This window comes from Rhinatrema bivittatum, chromosome 6 (genome assembly GCF_901001135.1).
Source record: "Rhinatrema bivittatum chromosome 6, aRhiBiv1.1, whole genome shotgun sequence".
NCBI lineage: Eukaryota > Metazoa > Chordata > Amphibia > Gymnophiona > Rhinatrematidae > Rhinatrema > Rhinatrema bivittatum.
In genome coordinates this window covers 361,138,517-361,166,386 of record NC_042620.1, presented here as the reverse complement: position 1 = coordinate 361,166,386, position 27,870 = coordinate 361,138,517, and the positions used below count along the sequence as shown (strand labels likewise).

The 27,870-nt window shown below is 44.7% G+C and overlaps 1 protein-coding gene across 1 annotated transcript in view; it reads left to right on the top strand.

The window, feature by feature from the left end:
• Positions 1-27,870, top strand: part of LOC115094624 (teneurin-1-like) — a 331,368-nt gene that overhangs the window by 23,762 nt on the left and 279,736 nt on the right. The window lies entirely within an intron of this gene.

Genomic DNA, 27,870 nt, shown 5'->3' with positions numbered 1-27,870 from the left:
GGAAAAGGGAGGAATGGTAGATAGGGGGATAGGGAAGGCCTGATTGCATTGTCATGTGTTTTTTTAGAAAATCACCGCCCTTGTGTGTGAGTCACGACCCGCCCACATGTGCACACCAATATAAAATCAGGCGCACACGTGTGTATGGGTATTGTATTTTATAACATCCATGTATGCATGCCGGGAACTGCGCACATGGATGCATACATGTGTGTTTGAAAATCTACCCCATAGTTATTATAGCCTCTCTCACCTCACCTTTCTAACCATACTGGTAGTCATTTATCCTTCCTTCACCTTTTCTATTGTGTGGAATACATCTGATCTGGGCTTCCAAGATGGTATTTTTAAACAATGTCCATGCCTGATGTAAACTCTTAACCTTTGCAGCTACTCATTTCACTTTTTTCCTAACCATTTTCCTCATTTTATCATAGTCGCTTTTTCGAAAGTTAAATGCTGTTGCAATAGATTTCTTTAGTATCCTCCCTCTAATTATTAAGTCAAATTTGATAATGTTGTGATCACTATTGCCAAGTGGCTCCAATACTGTTACCTCTTGCACCAAATCTTGTGTTCTTCTAAGGACTAGGTCTGAAATATTCCTTAGAGTATTGGTCCCCCATTATTACTGTGCTGCTGATTTTCTTAGCTTCCCTAATTTCTTTTAGCATTTCATTGTTTGTTCATTCTGGCCAGGTGGTCGGTAATACACCCCACTGCTATTTTATTTCCCTTTTCACCTGGAATTTCTGTCCATAAAGGTTCAACATTGCATTTTGTTTCCTGCAGAACTTTTATCCTGTTTGTCTCAATGCTCTAATATATAGTGCCACCCCTCCATCAATGTGATCCATCCTATCATTTCAATATAATTTGTACCCTGGTATCACAGTGTCCTATTGATTATCCTCTTTCTACCAGGTTTCTGAGATGCAAATTATATCTACCTCTTCTTCATCCACTGTTGTGCACTCTTCTCTCCCATCTTATTTTTGAGACTTCTAGCATTTTTATACAGACATTTCAAAGTATGTTTTTTTTTTGTATTAACAACCTGCTTATCAGTTGACATGGGTAATTTAAAAGCTTTTTGCTCTGACTGCTCTTTAATTAAATGTACCTGGTCCACTTTAGTATTTATTGCAACCTCTCTACTGGCATGTCTTAGTTTCCCTGTTCTCTTAGTATCCTTCAAAGATATATGTTTTAGAATCATGCACTTCTGAGTAACTGTCGGCTTTCTCCCATCATCTAGTTTAAAAACTGCACTCTTTCTTTTTTAAAGGTCAAAGCCAGCAACCTGGTTCCACTCTGGATATGCTATTGTATAAAACACTGAGGTCCACATTCAGCCGCTGAACGGCATGGCTAATTAGCCAGATAAAGTTATCAAGCTAATCTATATATTCAGCATCACTGTCGTGCCATTGATTATACCCAGCTATCTTAAAGTTATCCAGTTGTTCATCTGGCTAACTTTTGGACAGGTCTACGGACTGACCAAAGTTAGCTGGATAATTCATCCGTCTAATGTAACTCCTCCCAGTTATGACCCTGGAATGCCCCAAACTTATCTGTTTAAATTCTAGCTGGCTAACTTATCTGGCTAGAATTTAGCCGGATAAGCCCCTAAATCTTCATTTAGCCAGATAACTTAATTTATGGAAAGGAAAAGTATTGTGCTATTCCCTGGCAATATGTGTGTGTTGCGCTGGAGGTGGACCCTTGGCCTGGCGCAGGATTGGTACGGCCCTCTGAGGGATCCCAGAGGGCGCGTGCCACCAGCAGGCAGAGAACACGAGGAGACAGAGGCTAGCTGGAGCTTCACCAATAACGGAGTACCCGGGCCGTTATTGATGAAGCTCCAGCTTGCCTCTGTCTCCTCGTGTGCTCTGCCTCCTGGTGGCACGTGCCCTCTGGGATCCCTCAGAGGGCCGTACCAATCCTGCGCCAGGCCAAGGGTCCCTTGGATTCCCGGGCTGTCTGGGCTTAGATGGACCTCTGAGGGTTTCCCGGAGAGGTAGCAGAGAGGTGTGCCCACCAAGAGTAGGTGTGCGCAGCTGACGGTGAACAAACAAGCTTGACCAGAACAGAGAGTACCGGAGACCACGGGTACGAGAAAGGAACTGAAGGTCCTCCGAGCAGGGTAGGCAGCGCCTAGTGGTCTAGCTCGAGGAAGGCCACAGACAGCATCAAGGCAGGTGGACCTGGTGGTCGCAGGAGGAGCAAAGAGAGTGTCCGAATGGAGTGCAAGGGTCAAAGCCAGGGTATCCGTCCGAAGGTGGTCAGCCAAAACAAGGGTCAATTCTAGGTATCAGTCAAAACGTGGTCAAAGGCAAGCAGAGGTCAGTTTCGGTAATCAGTCCAAACGAGGTCAGATGCAAGCCGAGATTTCCCACTGTGGCGCCTTTAAAGGCTGACCTGGTGCACACACTCCTAGGGACGGGGCCGAGGAGGCCGAGGCCGCGGAGCCCTGATGCCAGCCACGCCGTGAGGCCTCTGGAAGGAGCCAGAGACGCGGGTGTCTGGGGCGCAGATGACATGCCGCGGCAGCCGGAGAGGAGGGTCCGGGACCCCTGGAGGAAGGAGAGATTGAGCAGGCCCGGCAGTGGCCTTAGTGCAGCCGGGACACGCAAAAATATGCTTATTTTATGGTACCTCGTATCTAAAGATCTCAAAGATTTTACATTTTATTGCATTAACAATTGCATATGGAACTTGTTTTATTTATCCCGGACAGAGAAATAATTACTGCACCTGAATGCAACTCACATTGAGCTACCAATGAACATGAATGAGCCAAATATAAATAAAGAAATAATTGCAAGGATGAAAATTTGACTTCATCATGCTACAGTATGAAATGATAAATGTCAGGTTTTGTAAAGTTCAAGTACGCAGATGTTACAGGCAGATTCATTAGAAAGCAGAACTTCCCTTCTGGCCTCTATCACTGTAGCTTTTCTTGTTCTCTCAGTATATCTGTGAATTTTCTTGCCTTGTCAAGATGTATCATGCATGGAAGGGGGCACTTGAGTCAAATGTCAAAATTGTATTCCAAGTGCTTAAAAGAAGGACTGAAAATGTACCTATTGGTACACATATATGTACATATAAAGAAAGAGAGCTTTACTTGTTTTGCTGTTTTCCCTTGGTGCAGTGAAATTGTTGCTGTTTTATTTTTTTCTATTATATGTGACGTGTGTTTCTATAACATTTGTTATATGTGTTTTGTTACACTTGTATTCCACCCAGACTTAGAAACAGGTACTCCCTCCCACCTCTCCACTATTGCCATGAATTTATGGAGCTGTTAAGCAGTGATACACACTATAATTTTTTATGTATAAATTAATTTTACATGAAAACTGTATTTTCTTTTCCCATTCCAGCTGGTTTTTTTGTTTTCAGTATAAAATAGGGTTGGGAAGTTTGAGAGGGAAGGCTCTCTGATAGGGCCTTTTGGCATATCAGAATATAACTAAGTTTGAAGATATGTTTCAGAGACCAATATTACTTTATTTCTTTTACTTATGTTTGGCATAAAGTGGGTATGTTCTGTTGTGCCTAAAACTCAGCCCACATCTTGAACTTCCACAGTTGCCACAACTAGTAGTGCTGTATCTCTGGTCCGTGGTTCTGCTTTAAATAAAAGTGTGCAGTGCATTTAAGTCATTTGCCTGATATATTTGGTAAAGTGATATTGCATAGCCAAAAACTTAGTTGTTCCTCATTTAAAAAGTAGGGATGTGTATTCATCACATCCGCTTTGGCGAGTATTCACGCACCTCGCCGACTTTCTAGTATACACGGGAAATGGATAGTATGTGTGTATTTTTTAATAATGAGATGCATTTGTGTATCCCATGTGTACTAGAAAGTCGGTGAGGTACACGCATACCCGCCGAAATAGATGTAACAAATGCACGTTAAAAAGTAGGACAAGTTTATTCCATTGGTAGTACAAAGTACCACAAAAATGCATTTCTGCCTAACAGTAACGTTAATGTTGATTTGAAAAGCTTTATCAAATATTTGATGGTTGGCAGTGTTTGTCACTGCTTTGAAAAGCACTCCAGTGCCTTCAACATAGATCTTAGATGGTTAATGTACTACCTTTGCCTACCTTTAGGAAAAAGTGGAATAGCACACTTTTATAAATAAATAAATAAATGCATGTTTCAAGTTTTGGGGCTCAAACGTTTTGCCATTGCTCCAGAAGGCATGGATTGTTAACAGTGCCTTCTGGTTCAGTAAGCAGGAGGCAGGAAAACAGTTTCCTGTTTGTTTATTGTTGGAGGGTACTATTTAAATTAGCCTTACATAGGGAGTCAGCATATGGATGTGTTCTGATATTCTATGCATACAATTGTATTTCATAATTTGAGAAACTGAATTTAAAAAAGTGGTGTTGCCAAATGACTGACTGTTGGGGTGATTTTCAAAATGTCACGCCTGTAAAAATCAGCATATGCGCGCTTAAGTAGCTTCTACTTGCTTATTCCATATTTTAGAAAAGTCCAAAATACGCATAATTAATTTTCGGATGTACATTTATGCACGTAAAAAAGGAGCAGTCTGGGGTGTTCTGGAACGGGGCCAACACTTACGCATGTAAGTTGCTGTTTTGAAATACGCACGTAGATTTGCCAATTTACTTGTGCAGATTTATACCGTCTATCTGGTGTAAATTATATTAAACATGTTTATTGTGTAGTAGTGACTGGGTGGGAGGACTGGGTAGGAAGTCTCAATGACTTAGAGAAGGACTGGGCGAACTGGTGGACTAATTGTTAAAACTGGTAATTTCCTTGACACGCACATGTTATAAAATACACTGACTTACATGTGTAAATCCCACTTTATTTTTGCACGTAAAATATATACATGTTTATTTTTAAAATAGGTATGAAAATTAAATGTATTCAATGCATTGATATACGTTCTTTCAAAGCATTGCATGTATTTGCGCATAAGCCTACATGCTGCGGGGTAGACATATGCAGGGATGGTAACTTTTAAACCGGAACGCGGGTGTACATGTGCAAGTGTTCATCAGGCACCACCCACGGATGCGGCTATTTTATAACATACACATGTATGTGTGCACGTTATCAAATAGGAAGACTGCACGTACATGGCGTTGAATTTTAAATGAATGGGCACCTTTAAGCGCAAATGATGCTTCTACTGCCTAAGTGGGAGGAGTTTCAAAGGGACGTGCACTGACACCATTGCCAATTTTCCCAGTTCACCCAGTTAAGAGATAGGACTTCCAAACCCCCCCCCCAGTTTAATAGCCTCCCTTCTCCCCTGTTAGCCATGACCTTTAAAACCCTGCTGACATGCCTAGATTTTTTTGTTTTATAACTTACACATCATCCATATCAGAAGTAAAGTTATGTGGCAAGGGATCCTGGCATGTGCCAGTGCACATACGTATTTATGCGCACATTTCACATTAAAATCCTGGAATACCTATGCCCACCCATTTGTAAACTTTTCATTTGTGCACGCAGCAGCATGTACGCGTGTATCCTGGTGGCTTTTAAAATCCTCTTGGCGTGCACTGGCCCAACATATTCGGGCATCCCCTAATTTCATCACACTTCGCGCTTTTAAAATTCACCTTATATTTTCTAAAATGTGTGTATATCATACACGCGGGTTGTAAAATACTAGTGTAGATGTGCTTGCGGCCATGTATGTGCATATATGCCACCGCATGCATTTGTTTGAAAATTATCCTCCTTGTCTTGAGCATAGCAATACTGAGAATCCAGTGTGCTAATTAGGGCCTGCGGTAAAAGGAGCGGCGGCTGTCAGCGAGTTTGACAGCCGACGCTCAATTTTGCCGGCATTGGTTCTCGGACCCGCTGACAGCCACGGGTTCGGAAACCGGACGCCGGCAAAATTGAGCATCCGGTTTTTACTTTTGGGACCTCCGACTTAATATCGCCATGATATTAAGTCGGAGGGTGTACAGAAAAACAGTTTTTACTTTTCCGTTGCCGAGAGAAATTAACGCCTACCTTTGGGTAGGCACTAATTTCTGAAAGTAAAATGTGCGGCTTGGCTGCACATTTTACTTTCTGAATCGCGTGGGAATAACTAATAGGGCCATCAACATGCATTTGCATGTTGCGGGTGCTATTAGTTTCGGGAGGGTTGGATGCGCGTTTTCGACACGCTATTATCCCTTACTGAATAAGGGGTAAAGCTAGCGCATCAAACTCACGTCCAACCGCGGGTAAACAGTGCACTTCACCGGAATGCACTGTACTGTATCAGCCTGATTGTTGCTAGAGAGAAAAAAGAAAGTAATTGAGTCCCTAGTTACCGGGAAGTCGGAACTTAAATAAATCAACATCAGCATACAAAAAGGGATAGGGAGGGTGGAAAGGGATCTTCATGAGCTGCAGGCGAACTGGGTGAACTGGTTCACTAATTGGTAAAACTGGTTATTTAATTGATGCACTCGTTAGAAAATCCCCTGACTTACGTGTATAAAAGCCTACTTACAGGTGGTAAATGCGTCTAAATAATGCATATAAAATCTACCTGCATAATGCCTTTAAAATTTTGAGTATAGATACATGGATATATCATTTACATACACTTATCTGGCTAAGTTCCGACTTAGGCTAAGTAGTGCCTTTGCAGCTACTTAAACGGACAATTTTGAACATATTTGAATAAGTAGCTGCACTTATCCAGCTTTATTTCAATTTCTCCAGCTAAGAAGCAGCAGTTGGATAAATTTAAATAGCGCTTTGCAGACTTATCCGGGTATGTAGGATAGCCAAATAAGTCTAAAGAAAAAAGCACTACTTAGCCGAATAAATCATAAAACGCTACTTATCCAGCTAAATCTCATAGCTGAATAAGTCTAAAAGCTCAACTTATGTGGCATCCTACATCCTACATGTATTTAGATGAATATAGCTATGTATTACCAATGGGGTAGATTTTAAGAAAGTGCGCCTTCGCGTATTTTGTTGGCGCACCAGGCGCAAACAAAAGTACGCTTGATTTTAGTAGATATGCGCGTAGCCGCGCGTATCAGCTAAAATCCAGGATCGGAGCGCGCAAGGCTGCCGATGTCGTGTAGCCGGCGTGCGCTGAGTCGCGCAGCCTTCCGCCGTTCCCTCCGAGGCCTCTCCGAAATCGGAGAGGCCTCAGAGTGAATTCGCTTTCGCCCTCCCCTCACCTTCCCCTCCCTTCCTCTATCTAACCCCCCCCCCCCCCCGGCCCTATCTAGACCCCCCCTACCTTTGTCAGGGGATTTACGCCTCCCGGAGGGAGAAGTAAATCCCCGCGCGCCAGCGGGCTGCTAGCGTGCCGAGATGTGACCTGGGGGCGGTTCCGGAGGGCGCGGCCACGCCCCCGGACCGCCCCGGGCCGAAACCATGCCCCCGGGCCCGCCCCCGAAACGCCGCGTCCCGCCCCCAAAACGCCGCGCCGATCTGACACGCCCCCCGACATGCCCCCGACATGCCCCCCTCAAAAAACCCCGGGACTTACGCGAGTCCCGGGGCTCTGTGCGCACCTGTAGGCCTATGGAACATAGGCGCACTGGCGTGCAAGGCCCTGCTCGCGTAAATCCGGGCGGATTTACACGAGCAAGGCTTTTAAAATCCGCCCCAATGTGTACGTCTAAGTAGAACTGTTTTTAGACTTATCTGGCTATCTTACATACCCGTAGAAGTCTGACAAACACTACTTAGATGGACAAGAGCACTTTCAGACTTATTTGGCTAACAGCCGTTATCTGAATAAGCATCAACTCGTTCAGTTCGCAATTACATATTCAAGCACCTTTGCATGCGTATGTACTTATATCCTGTGAACATCATTTGCACACAGGTTATACATTACAGTATTAAATTTGGTGTGACAATATACACACGTAAATGGGCGCACATGATCATTTCCTCTTCATTTATTGAAAGCTAATTCATCATGGGGTAGATTTTAAAAAAGAGCGTGATCGCGTACTTTTGTTCGCGCAGCAGGCGCAAACAAAAGTATGCTGGATTTTATAAGATACGCGCATAGCCGCGCGTATCTTATAAAATCCTGGATCGGCGCGCGCAAGGCTGCCGATTTTTGGCAGCCTGCGCGCGCCGAGCCGCGCAGCCTGCCTCCGTTCCCTCCGAGGCCGCTCCGAAATCGGAGAGGCCTCAGAGGGAACTTTCTTTCGCCCTCCCCTCACCTTCCCCTCCCTTCCCCTACCTAACCCACCACCCCGGACCTATCTAAACCCCCCCCCTTACCTTTGTCCCTCGATTTACGCCTGCTAGAAGCAGATGGCGCGCTGTCATCCGACCCGGGGGCTGGACCGGAGGCCTCGCCCATGCCCCCAGGCCGGCGCTACGCCCCAGGCCCACCCCCGAAACGCCGCGTCCCACCCCCGAAACGCCGCGTGATTCGGCCCCGCCCCTGACACGCCCCCTTAAAAAAAACCCAGGACTTACGCGCGTCCCGGGGCTCTGCGCGCGCCGGCGGCCTATGCAAAATGGGGTAGATTTTAAAAGAAGCGCGATCAGCCTACTTTTGCTTGCGCATCAGACTCAAGCAAAAGTACGCTGGATTTTAGTAGATACGCACGGAGCCGCGCGTATCCACTAAAATCCTGGATCGGCGCGCGCAAGGCTATCGATTTTGTATAGCCTGCGCGCGCCGAGCCGCGCTGCCTCCCCCCGTTCCCTCCAAGGCCGCTCCGAAATCGGAGCGGCCTCGGAGGGAACTTTCCTTTGCCCTCCCCTCACCTTACCCTCCCTTCCCCTACCTACCCCACCCACCCGGCCCTGTCTACCCCCCCCCCCTTACCTTTGTCGGGGGATTTACGCCTCCCGGAGGGAGACGTAAATCCCCGCGCGCCAGCGGGCCTGCTGCGCGCCGGGCCGCGACCTGGGGGCGGGTACGGAGGGCGCGGCCACGCCCCCGGGCCGTAGCCACGCCCCCGTACCCGCCCCCAGGTCGCGGCCCGGCGCGCCCCCGGAACGCCGCGACGACCGGGCCCGCCCCCCGACACGCCCCCCTCCGAGAACCCCGGGACTTACGCGAGTCCCGGGGCTCTGCGCGCGCCGGGAGGCCTATGTAAAATAGGCTTCCCGGCGCGCAGGGCCCTGCTCGCGTAAATCCGCCCGGTTTTGGGCGGATTTACGCGAGCAGGGCTCTGAAAATCCGCCCCAATAGGCGTGCCGGCGCGCGAGGGCCCTGCTCGCATAAATCCGGGCGGATTTACGCGAGCAGGGCATTTAAAATCCGCCCGCATATCTATGTCATGTTACTGAAAATATACTTACTTACAAAATGTCTTTCAATTAAGAATGCTAGAGCTCTCACTAAGAAATTAAAAAATATCTTGTTTCTCGTAGATATTTCAGGGCCTATTTGGAAAATATATTTTTTTTGTTAAATGTTCCCAGAAAGGAAAAGACTGGTAAAAACTAGACTCCTGTAAGTTTCCCACCCACTCTTCAAGCCCCCACCCCCAATGACATGCCCTAATAGCACAAGAGACCTTCACAGAGCCTGATGCCTGGGGCGACAACATCTTCAAGATTAAATGGGCAGATTAGCTGTATGTTTTTTGTTCCTTTTCTGTCCTTTTGTTTTTACGGTTTCAGTGTTTCTGTGATCTATCAGCATGGTTCTTTGTGGCTGGCGGAAGCCACCATAGTCGTGCCTGTGGTCTTGCCTCACTCCCTGAGGCTGAGTGTCCTTTCCCTTGTTTTGGTTCCCTAATATTTCATCTGAATACTAGCCTGTGTGATAATCACAGTGCCCAGTCATTTAAAACAAATCGAATGAAATTCTTTTTCACTCAGCGCATAGTTAAGCTCTAGAATTCATTGCCAGAGGATGTGGTTATAGCAGTTAGTGTAACTGGGTTTAAGAAAGGTTTGGATAAGTTCCTAGAGGAAAAATCCATAAACTGCTATTAGTCATTAAGCAACAGTAGCTTGAGATATATTTAATGTTTAGGTACTTGCCAGGTACTTGTGACCTGGATTGGCCACTATTGGAAACAGGATGCTGGGCTTGACTGACCCTTGGTCTGACCCAGTATGGCAATTTCTTATGTTTTTATATAATGGCTAGCATTAAACTTTTCAAGCATTTTACCATAGAGGTTCATAAAATTTTTAGCATTTCACCACTACCAGCCTAATCCATACTACTTCTGAATGCCACATGCTTCCCTGTTATTTGTTCTCTTTGCCTGCCTTTTAATTTTAATTTGCAAGCTTATACTCCGCCTGTTCAAGGCAAAATCTGTGCAAGGTGGGACACCGTCAGTTACAAAACACAGCAATACAACATAATGTGGCAATCATCATCATGCATAACCGTTATGCAGTCTAGAAAGTACTATAATACATAAGAACATAAGAAAATGCCATACTGGGTCAGACCAAGGGTCCATCAATACCCATTAAATGTAAAGATTAACCTAGTGGTAAGCACCCAATTTCTTCTGTCAGATGAATCACTTGCCTTACCTGGCACAGAAAGACCTGGCATCTGACCTCAAGTGTGGGGGAGCTCTGAGCCTAACAATCTCAGGGCAGTATTAGCATTCGTACTAAATATCTGCCACTCGTAATATGACCTGGTTGTGGAGAGAATAGAGATTTGTGCCAGGGAAAGAGAGGAAGCAGATAAGAGGTTAAAAAGTATTCTGATTTCAGATGTGCTTTTCACAGTCTCATTGGGAAATCTCTGGAAAAACAGGTCCCACTATGTCAACCATCCAATTTTTTGTTTTCTTTCAGCCCTGTACTACCATTTCCTGCCAGGCATGGCTTTGAACAGTATTGTCTCCTTTTTTCCTCAGCCTTCCCTGTCCTGTCTCTCACGAGTTCTGTTCACCACTTTGAGACTGCTGCCAAAGGAAGAAGCTGGCCCTGCATTGGAATATAAAACATTTGCAGTCCATTCGTCTTCCAGGAACAGAAAGAGAGGTTTTGCAACCCGCTACCCTTTCACTCTGGGCTGCTGATAGACCCTTGTTAATTTTCTTTTAGTTCTGTCATAATGTAGGGATAGAAACTCACCTAAAACAAAAAGCAATACAAGTACAACCAAGATGCATCTTTAATTTGTGCATGCAGTGATTTAATTACTTCTTATCGTGTCCTTGCTGCATTACTCTCTAATGCAGTGCAGACACTTTCCTCTAAACTTTAATTTCCGGAGCGCTCTTCTTGCTTTTCCACTGTCTTCCTTAGTTAACAGCAGATTGCAGACTGCCTCAGCTAGAGGCATTTTAATGATACTTCTAGGGAGACCAGCTGTTGTATCATTGTAATATGGTACCATAGTAGTTGATGGTAGAAAAAGAGTAATTGGCCTTGTCATTCTGCCCAGTTATTCCGGTTCACACTGCTTGAATTCTTCCCAGCTGTCACTGACAGAGTGTGAGTGCTTGTAAGGTGTTTCTCCCTAGCCCGGTCAGTTTGTTTGTCATCTTTCTAACTTTGCAATTTTGTCTTCTTGGGCAGATGAGCATGCAGATTCCCCCCATATTTCACACCCAGCTCTCAGTACTAGCCATGGTCATTGCTTGGACATCCTAGGTCCCCTGCATAGCCTGCTGGATAGACTCAGCTACATGAACACCCGTATTGCTGCTAGGACTTTGGGTTTTCACTCCACTTGCAGTCTACCATGCAGCTGGCGTTGCTAAGAGATGGAAGTCTTGGAGGCAACTGAGCAGGCAGAGCTGCAGCTGCTGTGTAAAGCAGCAGAGCCAAACGGAGTTGCAAGGAATAAAAGCCTTGCTGTGGCCTGGTGACACTGGCTTGGCACCAGCTACTGGGGAGGGGATCAACTGACACTTATTGGGCTGGAATGCATCACCTCAGGGGCAAAATTCTCAATGACACTCCACTGCCCGCAGGTTTCCAGTAAGTATCAGTTTACCACAACATGCTCACCTAGGCCCAGCTGCTAGAGCAGTGTCCACAGAATCCAAGAGGGAGAGGGAGGAGGTATATTTATATTTATTTATTTATTTATATTGTTTTGTATACCAATATTCTGTATATCAATCATAATGGTTTACAACATATAAATAAAATAAAATTCAGTTAAAACAAAATACAATATACAGATTCAGAATTTACATCAAACAAAATTTCACAGTAAATAAGTCAAAAAAGAAACAAAATTCAAACTTAAAATTAAAATAAAACTAAATTAGGATTAAAACACAGATTTAAAAATAAAACTTTAAATAAGTAATAAAATTAAATTAAAATTGAAAAAACTCTTATTCATTGGAAATTGCTCAACTATTATATAGCTAACTCATTGCTGAAAGCTTGTGTGAACAACCAGGTTTTTAAATCTTTTTTACATTTTTGGAAATTCAGCTCTAATCTTAACTCAGTTGGAATTGAGTTCCAGTGAATAGGACCAGCAATTGATAAGGCCCTTTCCCTTGCTTTGTGCAAATGTGCCATTTTAACTGTTGGAATAGAAAGCAGATCTTTGTTCGCTGATCTTAAATTACGTTGGGGAGTGTAAAAATGAAGAGAAGCATTTACCATTCCATTTCATCATTAAATAATGATTTATGTATCAAGCAAAGGATCTTGTACTCAATCCTGTATTTTACTGGGAGCCAGTGTAGATTTATAAGCGTTGGGGTAATGTGATCAAATTTTCTTACACTTGACAACACTCTAGCTGCTGCATTCTGCAATAATTGAAGCGGTCAGAGTATTATTAGGTAAGTCTAGGAGTAAAGCATTACAGTAGTTAAGTTTAGAAAAAATCAATGCTTGCAAGACAGTCCTAAAGTTGCCAGGGTTAAGCAGAGGTTTCAGTTTTTTAAAATATGTAACTTGTTAAAACCTCCTTTTATTATCTTATTTATGTTATTTTTCATACTCAACTCACTATCAATAATTATGCCAAGGTCATGGGCCGAGCTTACTAACATCATATCAACTGAATCAATGTTATATGCCATGGGCAAGTTAGAATCAATCTTATTACTAATTATTATTTCGGTCTTTTCCTGATTTAGTTTTAATTTCATGTAGAATAACAACTGTTGTATGAATGACATATAGACATGATCAATTTAAGGGCGCTTTCAATCGTGTCCTTCACTGGGATAAGTAACTGGACATCATCTTAGCTGAAGTTGCCTGGCCCACTTTCACCATGTAGGTGCGATTACGGAGATAGGCCAATCTCAGTCTATTTAATAAGATATTATGATTTACAGTGTCAAAAGCTGCTGAGATGTCTAGCATTACTAATAGATAGGATTGTCCTGTGTCCATGCCTCTAAGAATTGTTATCAGTCAATGCTAATAATAAAATCTCTGTGCTGTGAGATTTTCTGAACCCAAACTGTGACGGTCAGATATAGGATGTTATATCGGTCAAGATAATCAGACAATTGTCTGTGAACAACCTTCTCAATAATTTTTGACAAAAATGGTAAGTTAGAAATTGGCCTAAAGTTATTCAGAGAATTATCCTCAGGATTTGTCAACTTTGGAATTGGATAAACTACAGCACATTTTAATTTCTCAGGACAATTTCCCTCATCTAGGGAAAGGTTAACTATATCTGCAATTGGTCTGGCTATAATGTTCGAGACAGACTTTAATTGCTTGATCGGTATTAGGTCAAATGTATGGTTTGCCAGATTCAATTTATTAAATAAAATGTCACCCCTTGTGACATTTCAAAGCAGACTACATTTAGTTATCTATCAGCAGAGTACTTACAATCTAATAAGTGAATTTTAAAAGCTTGGCGCCTGTCAAAACCGGGAGAGAAACACACAACTCTGGCCAGTGTGCACCCAGCGGATTTTAAAAGCCGCCTGGATAAGCACGTACTTGCCGCTGTGCGCACAAATGAAAAGAAAAAAAAGGGAAAGTTTGAGGGTGTAATCTGGGTAGGGCATGGGGGTTCCTGGATTGCAACCTCAAATTAGCGTGTAAATACTTACACGTAGAGGTGCGTGCTGGGGTCCCCTGCCGCATAACTTTACTTCTGCTAGGGATGATGTGTAAGTTATAAAATGAAGATAAATGGATAGATAGGCAGGGTTTTAAGAGACAGGGATAACAGGGGAGAAGGGAGGCTATTCATCTAGGGGGGTATGGAGGTCCTATTCCTTGTATGGGCAAACTGAGAGCAAACTGGGAAACCTAGTAATGGTGTTGGCACGCACGTCTTTTGAAATCCCCTCATTTACACGGTAGAAGTATCATTTGCTCACTTAGCACATGTCCACTTAAAATTGTGTGCATATGTGCACGCAGTCAGGCTATTTTATAACATATATATGCACATAAATTTTATATATGCACATAAAATTGCCATGTCCCTGGGCTGACGAACACGCACACATGTGCGCCTGTGCGCATGTTTACCATCTAAGAGGGTTATTTAGTAAATGTTTTCTCTCATTTTTTGTTTATTGTAAATTGGACCCTAAGTTTGTACTTGAGGCTATGGAGGGTGAAGTGATTTGCCCAAGGTTACAAGGGGTATGAGCAGGATTTGAACCCTTGACTTCCAATGGTTTATAATCTGCTGCCTTAAACAGTAGCAGTGACCACAGAATCAGAGAGGGAGAGGAAGTTAGCACTAGAGTATGAGACAGTAATGAAAGAGTGTAAATGAGTGGTGGAGTAGTTAGTGAGTGAGAGAGAGAAGGAAAATTGGTACTAGTTTCATGGTTAAAAAATAAACCTCTTTAATTTGAAGAGGAGCACTTGATTGACAAGTCTTTAAAATGGAGATGTTAAACATATAACAGAGAGGGACTTATACCCTCCCTGCAGGCCGCAATATCAGAAGGGGAGGCCCACTTGCCACCCAATTGGGCTGCTTTAAGTACATTTTTAGCCAATCTGGCCCATCACTTAAATGAATTTGACATTCCTGCTGTAAAGCATTCTTCCTCAGATGTGGTCCAAAATAACCACTTTATTCCTTGGAAAATTTGCACACCTAGGGGTAGATTTCCAAAGGGTTACGCGCGTAATATACGCGTGTAACCCTTTAAAATCCCCCCCGTGCGCGCCGAGCCTATTTTGCATAGGCTCGGCGGCACGCGCAAGACCCGGGACGCGTGTATGTCCCGGGGCTTTGAAAAAGGGGCGGGGCGAGGCAGCAGGCCAGTGGCGGTCCGGGGGCGGTCCCGAGTCCTCCAGCACAGCAGCCGTGCCAGGGGATGGCACGCCAGCAGCCAGCCGGCGCGCGCAAGTTATGCCTGCCTCAGGCAGGCGTAACTTAGAGAACAAAGGTAGGGGGAGGATTTAGGTAGGGCTGAGGGGTGGGTTAGATAGGGGAAGGGAGGGGAAGGTGGGGGGGGGGGAGCGAAAGGAAAGTTCCCTCTGAAGCTGCTCCGTTTTCGGATTTCAGGCCTCTCCAAGGGCTTGGCGTGCGCAAGGTACACAAGCGTGCACCCCATTTGCCGCAAGGTACACAAGCGTGCACCCCATTTGCCGCTGTGCCAGGGATTGCGAGCTGGCCGTTGGCCAGTGCGTGCAACCTATGCCTGCCTGGAGGCAGGCGCAACTTCTAAGTTAAAGGTAAGGGGGGTGGTTTAGGTAGAGCTGGGGGGTGGGTTAGGTAGGGGAAGGGAGTGGAAGGTGGGGGGGGGGGGCGGAAGGAAAGTTACTTTCGAGGCCTCTCCGATTTCAGAGCGGCTTTGGAGGGAACGGAGGAAGGCTGCATGGATCGGCGCACGCAAGGTTCACACGTGTGCACCCCTTGCGCAGGCTGACCCTGGATTTTATAGCATGCGCGCAGCTGCGCGTGCATGTTATAAAATTGGGCGTAGATTTGTGCTTGCTGAGTTGCGTGCACAAATCTACGCTCGCACCTAAATCTTAAAATCCGGCCCTATGTGTGTGTGCACATCAAATTACTTGGGTAGCTCAGAGCATATGCAAGTATACTCTGCTGCAAGATCCCAGAAGACATGGGAGGTTTCATCAAGGCCACAGTGAAGTGGAGAGATGCAGGACCCAAGGCAGCCAAAGTGACAGGTGACCTGGAAAAGTGGGTCATGGGACAGAAGGGAACCAGACAGGCAGGTAGGAGGGGGAAAAGGGCAAATTTGCTCAGATTGGGTCCGGAGGGAGGAAGGTTAGAGCTCAGAGTGCTGGATTCGGGCTGGGGAGTAGCAAATATCCAGAACAGTGGTGATGGGGGAGGAGGGCAGGGTGTGCTAGAGGAGGGAGAGTGCTGGGATTGGAATGGAGGGGAGGAAAGAAGGATGGGTTGGGGGGGGGGCAAAGTGTGCAGTGCTGGGAGAAGATAAGCCTGCTGGGGAGGGGTGGAATAGGGTGCCAGGCTCAGCCTCGAAAGAGATTGCTCAGCACCTCCAATCTGACACATTCTTTGCTGAATTTTCAATGGATATCAGCTAGTGTGTGAATAAAAGCTCAGGAAGTTAACAGGTTTTCATTATTTAAGGCAGGGGTAGGGAACCCATGGCTCGCGAGCCAGATATGGCTCTTTTGAGGGCTGCATCTGGCTCGCAGACAAGTGTCGCCATACTTCGCGGTTCCCCGCTGACCCAGCTGCTCCCCGGTCCTCCGCCGCCCGGCTTAAAATGCTGTCAGCCCGGGCGGAACGCGGCAGGACAGCTGGAGTCAGCGGCACCGGCGTGCTCTCTTCTCCCCCCCCCCCCCGCGGCCCGGAAGAGGAAGTGGAGAGCATCGGGTGCCTGCGCGGGAAGAAGAGACCACACTAGCGTGGTCTCTTCTTCCGCGCAGGCACCCGATGCTCACCACTTCCTCTTCCGGGCCGCGGGGGGGAGAAGAGAGCACGCCGACTGGAGTCATCCGGGTGCCTGCGCAGGAGTCATCGGGTGTCAGCCGGGTGCCAGCGCTGGAGTCATCGGGTGCCTGCGCGGGTCTTCCCGCGCAGGCACCCGATGCTCTCCACTTCCTCTTCCGGGCCGCGGGAAGAAGAGAGCACGCCGGTGCTCTCTTCTTCCCGCGGCCCGGAAGAGGAAGTGGAGAGCATCGGGTGCCTGCGCGGGAAGACCCGCGCAGGCACGCTAGTGTCCGACGGGAAGAAGACTGCAGCGCGGCTCGGAGGAAAATGAAAATCTTCAACCGCGGCCGATGGGACTCCGCCTTCGCCTCCGCGAGGGCTGAAAATGAAGGAGGTTAGCGTTGGGAGGTGGCTGCTGCTGCCGCGAGTTCCCGGGGGGGGAGAGAGAGAGTGAATGAATGAGCGAGCAAGCATGTGTGTTTGAGATCCTGTGTGTGTGAGTGAGAGATTGCATGTATGTGAATGATTGAGAACCTGTATATGTGAAAGAGAGTATGTCTGTGATTGAGATCCTGCCTGTGAGAGAGAGAGCATGAATGTAAGTTTACCATTGGGAACCTGTATGTGTAAGTTTGTAATTGAAAACCTGTTTGTTTGAAAGAGTATGTGTGTATGATTGAGATCCTTTGTGTGTGAGAGAGATCATGTGTATGTATGATTAAGAGCCTGTGTGTATAAGTAAGAGAGAGATCATGTGTGTCTGTGTCTGATTGACAGCTGGTTTAGGTGATGGAGCATGTGAGTATGTGATTGAGAGCCTGTGTTTAAATGAGAGAGAGAGACCATGTGTGTCTGTGTGATTGAGAGCTGATTTAGGTGAGGGAGCATGTGAGTATGTGATTGAGAGCCTGTGTGTAAATGAGAGAAAGAGAGGACATGTTTGTAAGCTTGTGAATGAGAGTCTGTGTGTGAGAGAAAAAGACAGCATGTATTTATGTGATTGAAAGCCTGTGTGTGTGTAAGCGTGAAAAGATAGACAGCATGTGTGTAAATGTGTAATTAAGAGCCTATATAAGTGAGAGAGAAAAAACATTTGTATATGTGAGTGACTGAGAGCATGTGTGTATAGGTGTGTCATTGAGAGCCAGTGTGAGAGAGAGCGCTGGTATGTGACTGAGAGAGGAGAAAGTTCCAAGCAAACCACCCTACCTCCTGCTAATTCAGAACAATCTCAGGACACCTGGATATCAAACGTTCCCAGGTATGCAGAGCAAAAAAATTTTTGTATCCTTATTATTTTTCATTACTGGATCTTTGTGTCTGCTATTTTGAAATATTTTGTTGGTATCTGGAAATGTTTTATATGAGTTTTTAATTATTGGATATTCCACTCATCAGCTGTTTCGAAATATGTTCTTTTTGTTAGTACAGTTTTACTGCTGATGATTTTATATTTCTTGATTTGTTTTATAAGGATGTGTGATGTTTCTTTTTTCCTTTGTTACACTGCATACAGAGACTCTGGCTTGTTGCAGTTTCCAATTCAGTTTTTGTCTGCATGCTTCTTGTTATGCGTTTTGGTCTCTTTATTCTATGTTAGGTGAGGGACAGCACGTGATTCAGGTGAGGTTTTCTGCTGGCGTGTAGTTTCTGTGTAGGACTCTATAGCAGCCTGACTTGGTCCGTTTTCCTAATAGGAGATGTATTGGTGTCTTAAGGCCTGGTGTAATATTTTCAGAGACTTATTGTACTTTAAAAGTGTGATCTTACATAAAATGCACACATTTACTTGTATTTAGTTTTAAACATATTGTATGGCTCTCATGGAATTACATTTTAAAATATGTGGCGTTTATGGCTCTCTCAGCCAAAAAGGTTCCTGACCCCTGATTTAAGGTCTGAGCATGACCTCTAATATCTCCAGTTTCATTCCCTGTCTACATATCAGTTAGAAGGAGCTTTATGCTTGGTTCTGTGGGCAACCTAAAACACTGAGTTGGAAATTGGCTGGGCATCATAACAAAGAGAATGTATTTTATTCTCATGTAGTTATATCATACAATGATAATAAAATTGTGTTTTTCTGCTTCAAATGGCATAAAACCGAATTATTTTTCAGATTGAATTAGCAAGAGAGGCACAAAAGTTACTGCACCTCACTCACAGATTGTGAATCCTGTTGATCTGTGCTGGCAGCAAGTCGAAAATGATATTGCACAAACTTTATGAAGCAGTGTTGAACATGGCTAGTCCGAGGGTTCAGGGGAACTACAAGTGAGCATTTTTAATTAATTTCAAAGATAACGTGGTAGTAAAAATTTTAATTGAGGCATGGTGAATGTTACTGCTGTCTGTGTATACGGAGGTCCTTCTATGTACTGAATTGGTACCAAAAATTAGATTTCAGCTCATTCGTCGGTGCCAGAGGCACTCTGTTTGTTTGGGATTTTTGTGGCCTCGGCATACTTGAAGAACATAGCTACATTTTCGATGCAGCCTTTGTCATGTAGATTATTGCTTACAGACCTCACTGAGGAAAGGTACATGTGTCCTGATGAGTTTTTAATTATTTAAATAAGTGTACCAGGGTATCAAATCCTGTGTCCTTCACTTAGATGGCAACAGTGGCCTCAGCTGGTATGAGTGGCCTCAGTATGTGTCAGGAGTCTCTACCAGACCCTGCCCTTGCTATGAGGTTAGCATGGTGGAGGAGTGTTAAGGCGGAGTACTGCTCCCCACTAGGTGATTTCCTGTGAGATAATAAAAACCCTTACCCTATGTGATGCAGAAGAGCAGAAGGAGGGAGAAGATTCCAAGATCTGGAGTTCTGCAGGGGATCTGTCTCCTCGCAGAGCAATGCCAGTGGGCCCTATCCCTCCACAGGGAAGTGCCAGGAGAAAAAGGAGAAGAGGTGTTCCTGCTCAGGAAAGGTGGTTGGGGTCTAAGGAAGAGGTTGGCAAGGCCTTAGTGGGAGGAAAGTGAAAATTCTTGAACAAACAGAGTGCCTCTGGAGCCGATGAATGAGCTGAAATCTCAGGTGAGGGGAGAACTTGGGAATCCAAAGTGTGCTGAGAGGCGAGTTCCTGTGGAAGTTCTCAATTTTAGGAGCCCAAGGAAGAGGGAACTGCTTCAGAAACAGAATGTTGAGAGTATTGACCTTTAGGAAGTCAAAATCTGTCTGCCAGAGGATGATCCAAAGATATACCTGACTGACAAAGAATTCAGAAAGGAGCTACCTGTGTGATCGAGAGAACAGAGAAGATATTTGCTACCAAAAAATGTACTGGGAGGGCCCATGGAGGAAAGGTTCCTGTCATAAAAAGCTTATTTATTTATTTTAAAAAATTGTTTATACCTCATGCTGCATGGATTATAACGGTTTACAAAATGTACATACATAATCAAAGAAAAAACTATACCTTCAAAAAACATTGGTGAGTACAAAACTGCTAAGACAAGAACCTAAGAGCTAAGCCATGTTAATCTTCAAATACCTTCCTGAATAACCATGTTTTCAAGGCTTTTTAAAAGCTTTTATATCTGCAAGAGTTCTCAGATATTCAGGCATGGAGTTCCTTAGGACTGGACCCATCACTGAGAAAGCCTGATCCCTAACTTCCCCAAGTGTGCATGATGTACAGCGGGAATGTTTAGGAGGCCTTTATTTTAGGACCGTAGAGTTCTGGAGCATGTGTAGATACGTAATGAAGTGCCCAACCATGGCACTTTTGTATTTTGAATTAGTCTGTGAATGATTGTTAAAATTTTATACTGTATGCTCTTCTTAATGGGGAGCCAGTGTAATGCAACCAACACAGGTGTAATGTGATCATATTTTTTTCTGCCCTGACAGCAAGCATGCTGCAGCATTCTGAAACAGCTGCTATTACTGGGCCAGAACACCCAATAATAGGTAATTACAATTATCAGTACCTGCAAATATTAATGACTGCAGCACTTTTCAGAAATCATAATCAAACTAAGGCTTTAAATGCTTTAACTTACACATCTTCACGTACCCTGGATGGATTTGATTCTTGATGTGTATCTTCATGGATAGATGGGAATCTAAGAAGATTCCCAAGTCTCAGACGAAGGAAGATAATGGAATGGTATGCTTGCCAAAAACAAAGAAAGTCTTATGGTGGTTCTTTAATACATGATAACAAAATAATCTCAGTCTTGGGAATATTTAGTGCAAGTGCACCCATGAAAATTTCAGATAGTCTAAAGTAGTAGACAATGAATTGTTTATGGGGATGAAAAATTGAATGTCATCTGCATAGATCAAGAAATACAGGCCAAGGCCAACCAGGAGTTTGCATAGAGGAATAAGATAGATGTTAAAAAGCATGGTGGAAAGCGCTGACCCCTGGAGGATCCCAGTCTGAGTCTCTTTCCATTCTGATTTTTTCCCATTGACATACACCTGTTGAGATCATAAGAACATAAGAACATGCCATACTGGGTCAGACCAAGGGTCCATCAAGCCCAGCGTCCTGTTTCCAACAAATGAAACAAAAACACTTGAGGACTGATCTAGTGATTCCTTACTCTTAAATGACTAGTTAAGATCCTGTGATCAATAGTCTCGAATGCAACGGAGATGTTTAATAGGATTAATTGGAGATGTGAATCGTGTGCCAGATCGTCTTAACGATCAGATTCGGCTGTGGGGGGGCTCGAATCTGATCGTTAAGATATGTGAATTGGAATCGTTTCCGATTCCAATTCACATTTTTTTAGGAGGCCCGCACCACAAAAAAAAAAAAAACACATCCGACCCTTTAAATCGACCTCCCGACCTGACCCATCGCTAATTATTTTTTTACGGAGGCCCGCGCCGCAAAAAAAAACAAAAAAACACATCCGACCCTTTAAATCGAACCCCCCCCCTCCCGACCCATCGCTAATTATTTTTTAAGGAGGCCCGCGCCACAAAAAAAAACCATCCGACCCCTTAAATCGAGCCCCCCCCCCCCGACCCGACCCATCGCTAATTATTTTTTTACGGAGGCCCGCGCTGCAAAAAAAACAAAAAAACCCATCCGACCATTTAAATCAACTCCCCCTCCCGACCCCCCCAAAACCTTTTAAAGTTACCTGGTGGTCCAGGGGGGCCTCGGGAGACCTCGGGGAGAGATCCAGGGGGGCCTCGGGGAAAGATTTCCCAGGCATCACCTATTCTAAAAAAAAAAAAAAAAATGGCGCCGATGCCCCTTTGCCCTTACCATGTGACAGGGTATCGGTGCCATTGGCCGACCCCTGTCACATGGTAGGAGCACTGGATGGCCGGCGCCATCTTTACTCATCAGCCCATAGTATAATATGGGCTGATGAGTAAAGATGGCCGGCGCCATCTTTAAACATGGCGCCGGCCATCAGCCCATAGTATAATATGGGCTGATGAGTAAAGATGGTGCCGGACATCCAGTGCTCCTACCATGTGACAGGGGCTGGCCAATGGCACGGATACCTTGTCACATGGTAAAGGCAAAGGGGCATCGGCGCCATTTTTTTTTTTTTTAGAACAGCTGATGCCTGGGAAATCTTTCCCCGAGGCCCCCCTGGATCTCTCCTCTCCCCGAGGCCCCCCTGGCTCTCTCCCCGAGGCCCCCCGAGGACCCCCTGGACCACCAGGTAACTTTAAAAGGTTTGGGGGGGGTCGGGAGGGGGGGTCGATTTAAAGGGTCGGATGGGTTTTTTTGGGTTTTTTTGCGGCGCGGGCCTCCGTAAAAAAATAATTAGCGATGGGTCGGGTCGGGAGGGGGGGGTCGATTTAAAGGGTCAGATGGGTTTTTTGTTGTTTTTTTTTGCGGTGCGGGCCTCTGTAAAAAAAAAAATAGTGATGGGTCGGGTCGGGTCGATTTAAAGGGTCAGGGTGGGTTTAGGGGCTTTTTTGGTGTGCCCTATTTAACGATACAATACAAATGCCCCTGACTATAAATCGTGGGCATTTGTATTGTATCGTGCACTCTAATGATTTTGGACGATTTTAAAATTATCTGACGATAATTTTAATCGTTCAAAAACGATTCACATTAATAAATAATCCTGGCTGCTGTCGAATTCATGCCATATTGAATCAAATTACAAGAGTAGGAGAGTCTCCATACTACTATTTTTCCTGAAGCCAAATTGTATTTGAACAATAAAGAAAACTCATCTAAATAATCTGTCAGTTAGGATAGCACTAGGGAATTACTTTGGCCAAGAAAGATACATTTGAAATGGGATGATAGCTAGTCAGAAGCTGAGGATCCAGCTTCTCGTTCTTAAGCAAGGGTCTATATAGGGCTCTTTTGGCGATACAAGGGAGGTTGCCTTCAGCCAGAGACAGATTCACTAATTTTACCAAGTATGGGGAAATTTAATCTTTTACTGATTTTAACAATCCTAAGGTTTGTTCAAATTGTGTTGGGCAGGATTTAACTCTGCTGTACTTCTAATATAGATACTTTATTAAACTGTCTCAAATGAGATTTTACTTTATTGAGATTAGTCAAAAAGGAATCAGAAATTGGAGGAAACTGGAATACTAGATTCCCAATTTTGTAATCGAAAAAGTTGGAAGATTCCTTGGGACTGTATGGAAGAGATTTATGACAGCTTAATATTTTGGTGGGCTTTATGGAGTGTTCTGGAAAATAACTGAGTTTATTTTTTTGTAAACTCTTTTGGACTTTACAGTCACTGATAGCAGGGAAAGCAGACTTTATTTTTTTTAACAACACCTTTTGAGTCCATGTGGTGTTTTTGGTGACATTTAGCTGGACTAGTGTGCAGGAAGAGCCTCTGCATGAAGAAGAAATCCCTAAGTACCTTGAAAATACTTTCCCCCCCCCTGTGTAGGAACCTCGAGAAGTCATGGGGTCTTATTTGGTCTGTGCCCCCATGCTCAAGAGCTGACCGGGATGTGGGTGCTACATAAGAGTTTAGGATCATATCTTATTGAAGGTCACCTCCTTGTTTGTACCAATATCTTTTTCCAGTCTCTGCTGACTGTACTTTAAGACTCTTCATTGTATAGCAAAGGAGATCATAGACAATCTACAGATAGTGCTATAGTCCTGTCTAGGATCAATGATGATGTCCTTGGTCTACTGGTTTATTATAGTTGCTTTGTGTTAAATGCCCTAAGTGACCAATCTCCTCTTCTATTAGTTGCTTTTTGCTGACTGACTGCTTAGAATTCATTTGCTCTCTGCAGGTGCTCTAATTAGTTTATCAGGTGTCATAGATGTCTAAATTCCCAAAGTCACAACAGAGTCATAGGATCAGGAATGTAACTTTATAAGCAACTTTCTCACCAGCAAATAGTTATCTCAGTTTTAGAGATGCACAGCAAAAGAGTGGGAAATTTACTGAAATCTGAAAAGCAATTAACAAATATTTTTAAATAAATAAATGAAATCTACACATGCTGATATTTTAAATTGCATGGTCATTTCTATAGATGTAATATACTACTGCTTGCTAAACAAAAAAATGGTTTACCTCACTTGTAGATACTTTAAAGGACGTATATACTTGTAGCTCCTGAACTAGTTGTAGCTGGGAGACAATATCTCACATTAGATGGAAGGGGCCATATATCATATTAGATGGAACACTGTTGTTATGCCATAAACTATATTCCAGGTTTTCTTACGCGGGGAGTTTCCTTTCAAGGCCCTCACATTGCATATAATATTCCCCAGTCTTAAGAATGTTTGCACGCAGCACTGATGATCACACATTGAGAATAATGAAGTCACTACTCAATAAATCACAAGAAGAGTTGTTTGGTGTTTTCTAACATTTCTCTTTTACTGATAAGGTGCAAATGATGATTCAAAGACTTTACAGCTGGGTACTTCAGTTTCAAGTGATTACAAGTGCTTTTAGTAAGTTTGTGACTTCTTACAGTCTTTTTAATTTCAGATGTTATATCAAATTAAATCATTTCTTTTAATTATTTGATATCTTTTCTCCCATTGGGTTCTAGGTAATGCTTTTGTGCTTCTGTTTGTACTGTTCCTGTTGCAAGGAGTTAGCAATCTGTAGTTATTTAGGAGAGTTGTGGGTAGATCCTTGGACTGGTGGCAGATGACCACGCCCCCGAGGGGGGAAGATCCCGAGAGGGACCACCAGTCAGGCTCAGAGTATGGAGAAAGACACACACTAGTTTTTTTAATAGACACTATATTGAACCACCAGAGTTGGCAGTAGAGAGCTGGAATGCCCGGTTGGGCTGCAGTCCCTCAGAATACTGGAACAGCGATCCCTGGAGGCTGAGCTGTAGAGAAATAAAGTGAGTAGGCAGGGTATGCAGAGTTCATGTACTGAACCAGATGGTAACACTCACACAATGTCTCAATGAAGCCCAGGAGCTGGAAAGTATAGGCCCTCAAGGAGAGAGTACCTAGTTCCAGGGAAAGCTCTGAGAGAGCGATGGTAACTCACTGAAGTAGTTGCAGTAATAGTCTCCAGGCAGAAGAGAGTATCAAGTAAGTCTGGGAATGAGGGCCCTCGAGGAGCGAGTACCGGTTCCAGACTGTCACCTGAAAACAAAGGAGAGAGCGAGGCCCCCGAAGACCGAGGAGGCAGAGTGGTTTAGAAGTTGAAGCTAGTCCGTAATCATTCCTTGCTAACTCAATCTGTTAGCAAATTCTGAGACCTTAAATATTCGTCGCGGGTGACCCTGAGGTTCGCGCCATCACCAGTACTTCCGTCAGGGCTGTGCCGCACGTGCGCCCATAGGCCTCCAGGAAACATGGGTTGCAGCATCGAGCCGGCCCAGGGATGCCGGAGGACCTCGGCAAAAGAACGCCGTGGCAGCCAATCTTCCCGCAGATGAAGATGGAGGCGCCAAAGAGTTAAGGAGGGCGGAGAAAGGGCATCGGGAACCGACGGACACAACACTGTTCCATGATAGTTTAAAGTATCAAAGTTGTATTTTAAAGTGTAAAAAAAAGAGGAGGAACGATCTTTTATCTCGTTCCTCCTCTTGTAATATCAAGGGAGGCACCTTTCTCTCCTCATCTCCCAGTCTTCAGTAGATAGTCATGGACCATAAATGTGGTCCATCTACTCTCCTCTCCCCTTTCTCCTTCATTCTCTCTGTTATGGTTTTGATGAAGTTGTGAACCCCGGGCCAAGGTGAGAGATGTCTCCGCCCACAAGGAGGAGTCCCATGGGTCTCACCGTCGGTGGATGTGGTCTCAGTGACGTAGAGAGACTTTATTAGGGAGAAAGATGGTACATCACCCGAGGAGTGGGAAATGTAATAAACACAGTCTTTGAGCAAATACAGTAGTCAAGATGAGAATGTAGATAGCAGCTCCAGTAGTGGCGCAGAGCGCGGGGTATGCCAGGAGATTCCTGTAGGCTGATGGAAGTACCTCTGAGTGCAGATCCAGTAGTGGCTCGCAGCGTGGGGTATGCCGAGGAAGCTGTACTTTAGATGCCAAGGAGGCAGAGGTAAGCCATAGACTGTGTAAAGATGGAGCAATATCCTGAGGCACAGGATGAGTAACGTAGACAGGCTGAAGAACGGTAGTGGCCTGGAGGATGAGGTACGCCGTGAATCTTCAGTGAGGTAGATAGAAGTTGGAGAATGTACTCACACAAGGAAGTCCCAGAAGATATCCCCAAGAAGCGGGTCAGGACGTCCTAGGTAGGAGGGTCCTCTGAGGAGCGGATAGCCAAGGCGCGGAGGAGCCCCCGAGGAGCGGATACTCAGAGCATCCGAATGCCAAGAGGAGAGTCTGGAACAGAAGATCCAAGTTAAAGCGGATTTAACAAGTGAGAGAACTTGCTAACTCGTCTTAGCAATGGGCCAGTAGGTATAAATACACTAACAGTGCTGATGTTATCGGGAGGGGATGCCCCCAAGGTTCCTGCCATGATGTATCCTTCAGGAGGCCCTGCACGCGGGCCTAAGTGATGCCAGAAGTAAGATGGCAGTCGCAGTGCCCACGCTGTCCCGAGGACACCGGGGGAAGTCGGCGTTGGTTGGCGGAGGCCGCCATTCTCCCAATGATTGACAGTGCAGGGAAAAAAGAGGTGAGCATGAGAGGTTGCAGCCATCTGCAACTGATGGGATGAAATTTAATGTGGATAAGTGCAAGGTGATGCATATAGGGAAAAATAACCCATGCTATAGTTACACAGTGTTAGGTTCCATATTAGGTGCTACAACCCAAGAAAGAGATCTAGTTGTCATAGTGGATAACACATTGAAATCGTCAGTTCAGTGTGCTGCGGCAGTCAAAAAAGCAAACAGAATGCTGGGAATTATTAGAAAGGGAATGGTGAATAAAACGGAAAATGTCATAATGCCTCTGTATCGCTCCATGGTGAGACTGCACCTTGAATACTGTGTACAATTCTGGTCGCCGCATCTCAAAAAAGATGTAATTGTGATGGAGAAGGTACAGAGAAGGGCTACCAAAATGATAAGGGGAATGGAACAGCTCCCCTATGAGGAAATACTAAAGAGGTTAGGACTTTTCAGCTTGGAGAAGAGACGGCTGAGGGAGGATATGATAGAGGTATTTAAAATCATGAGAGGTCTAGAATGGGTAGATGTGAATCGGTTATTTACTCTTTCGGATAATAGAAAGACTAGGAGGCACTCCATGAAGTTAGCGTGGGGCACATTTAAAACTAATCGGAGAAAGTTCTTTTTTACTCAACACTCAATTAAACTCTGGAATTTGTTGCCAGAGGGTGTGGTTAGTGCAATTAGTATAGCTGTGTTTAAAAAAGGATTGGATAAGTTCTTGGAGGAGAAGTCCATTACCTGCTATTAATTAAGTTGACTTAGAAAATAGCCACTGCTTTACTAGCAACGGTAACATGGAATAGACTTAGTTTTTGGGTACTTGCCAGGTTCTTATGGCCTGGATTGGCCACTGTTGGAAACAGAATGCTGGGCTTGATGGACCCTTGGTCTGCCCCATTATGGCATGTTCTTATGTTCTTAACACTCTCATTGGATGGCTGGAAGTCAGATCTTGGTGAGCTCAGATTCCTCTTGTAGAAGGGAACCTCTCCTGTTGAACTGTAGAGCAAAGTTAAGACAATTCATCTGAATCCAAAAGGATT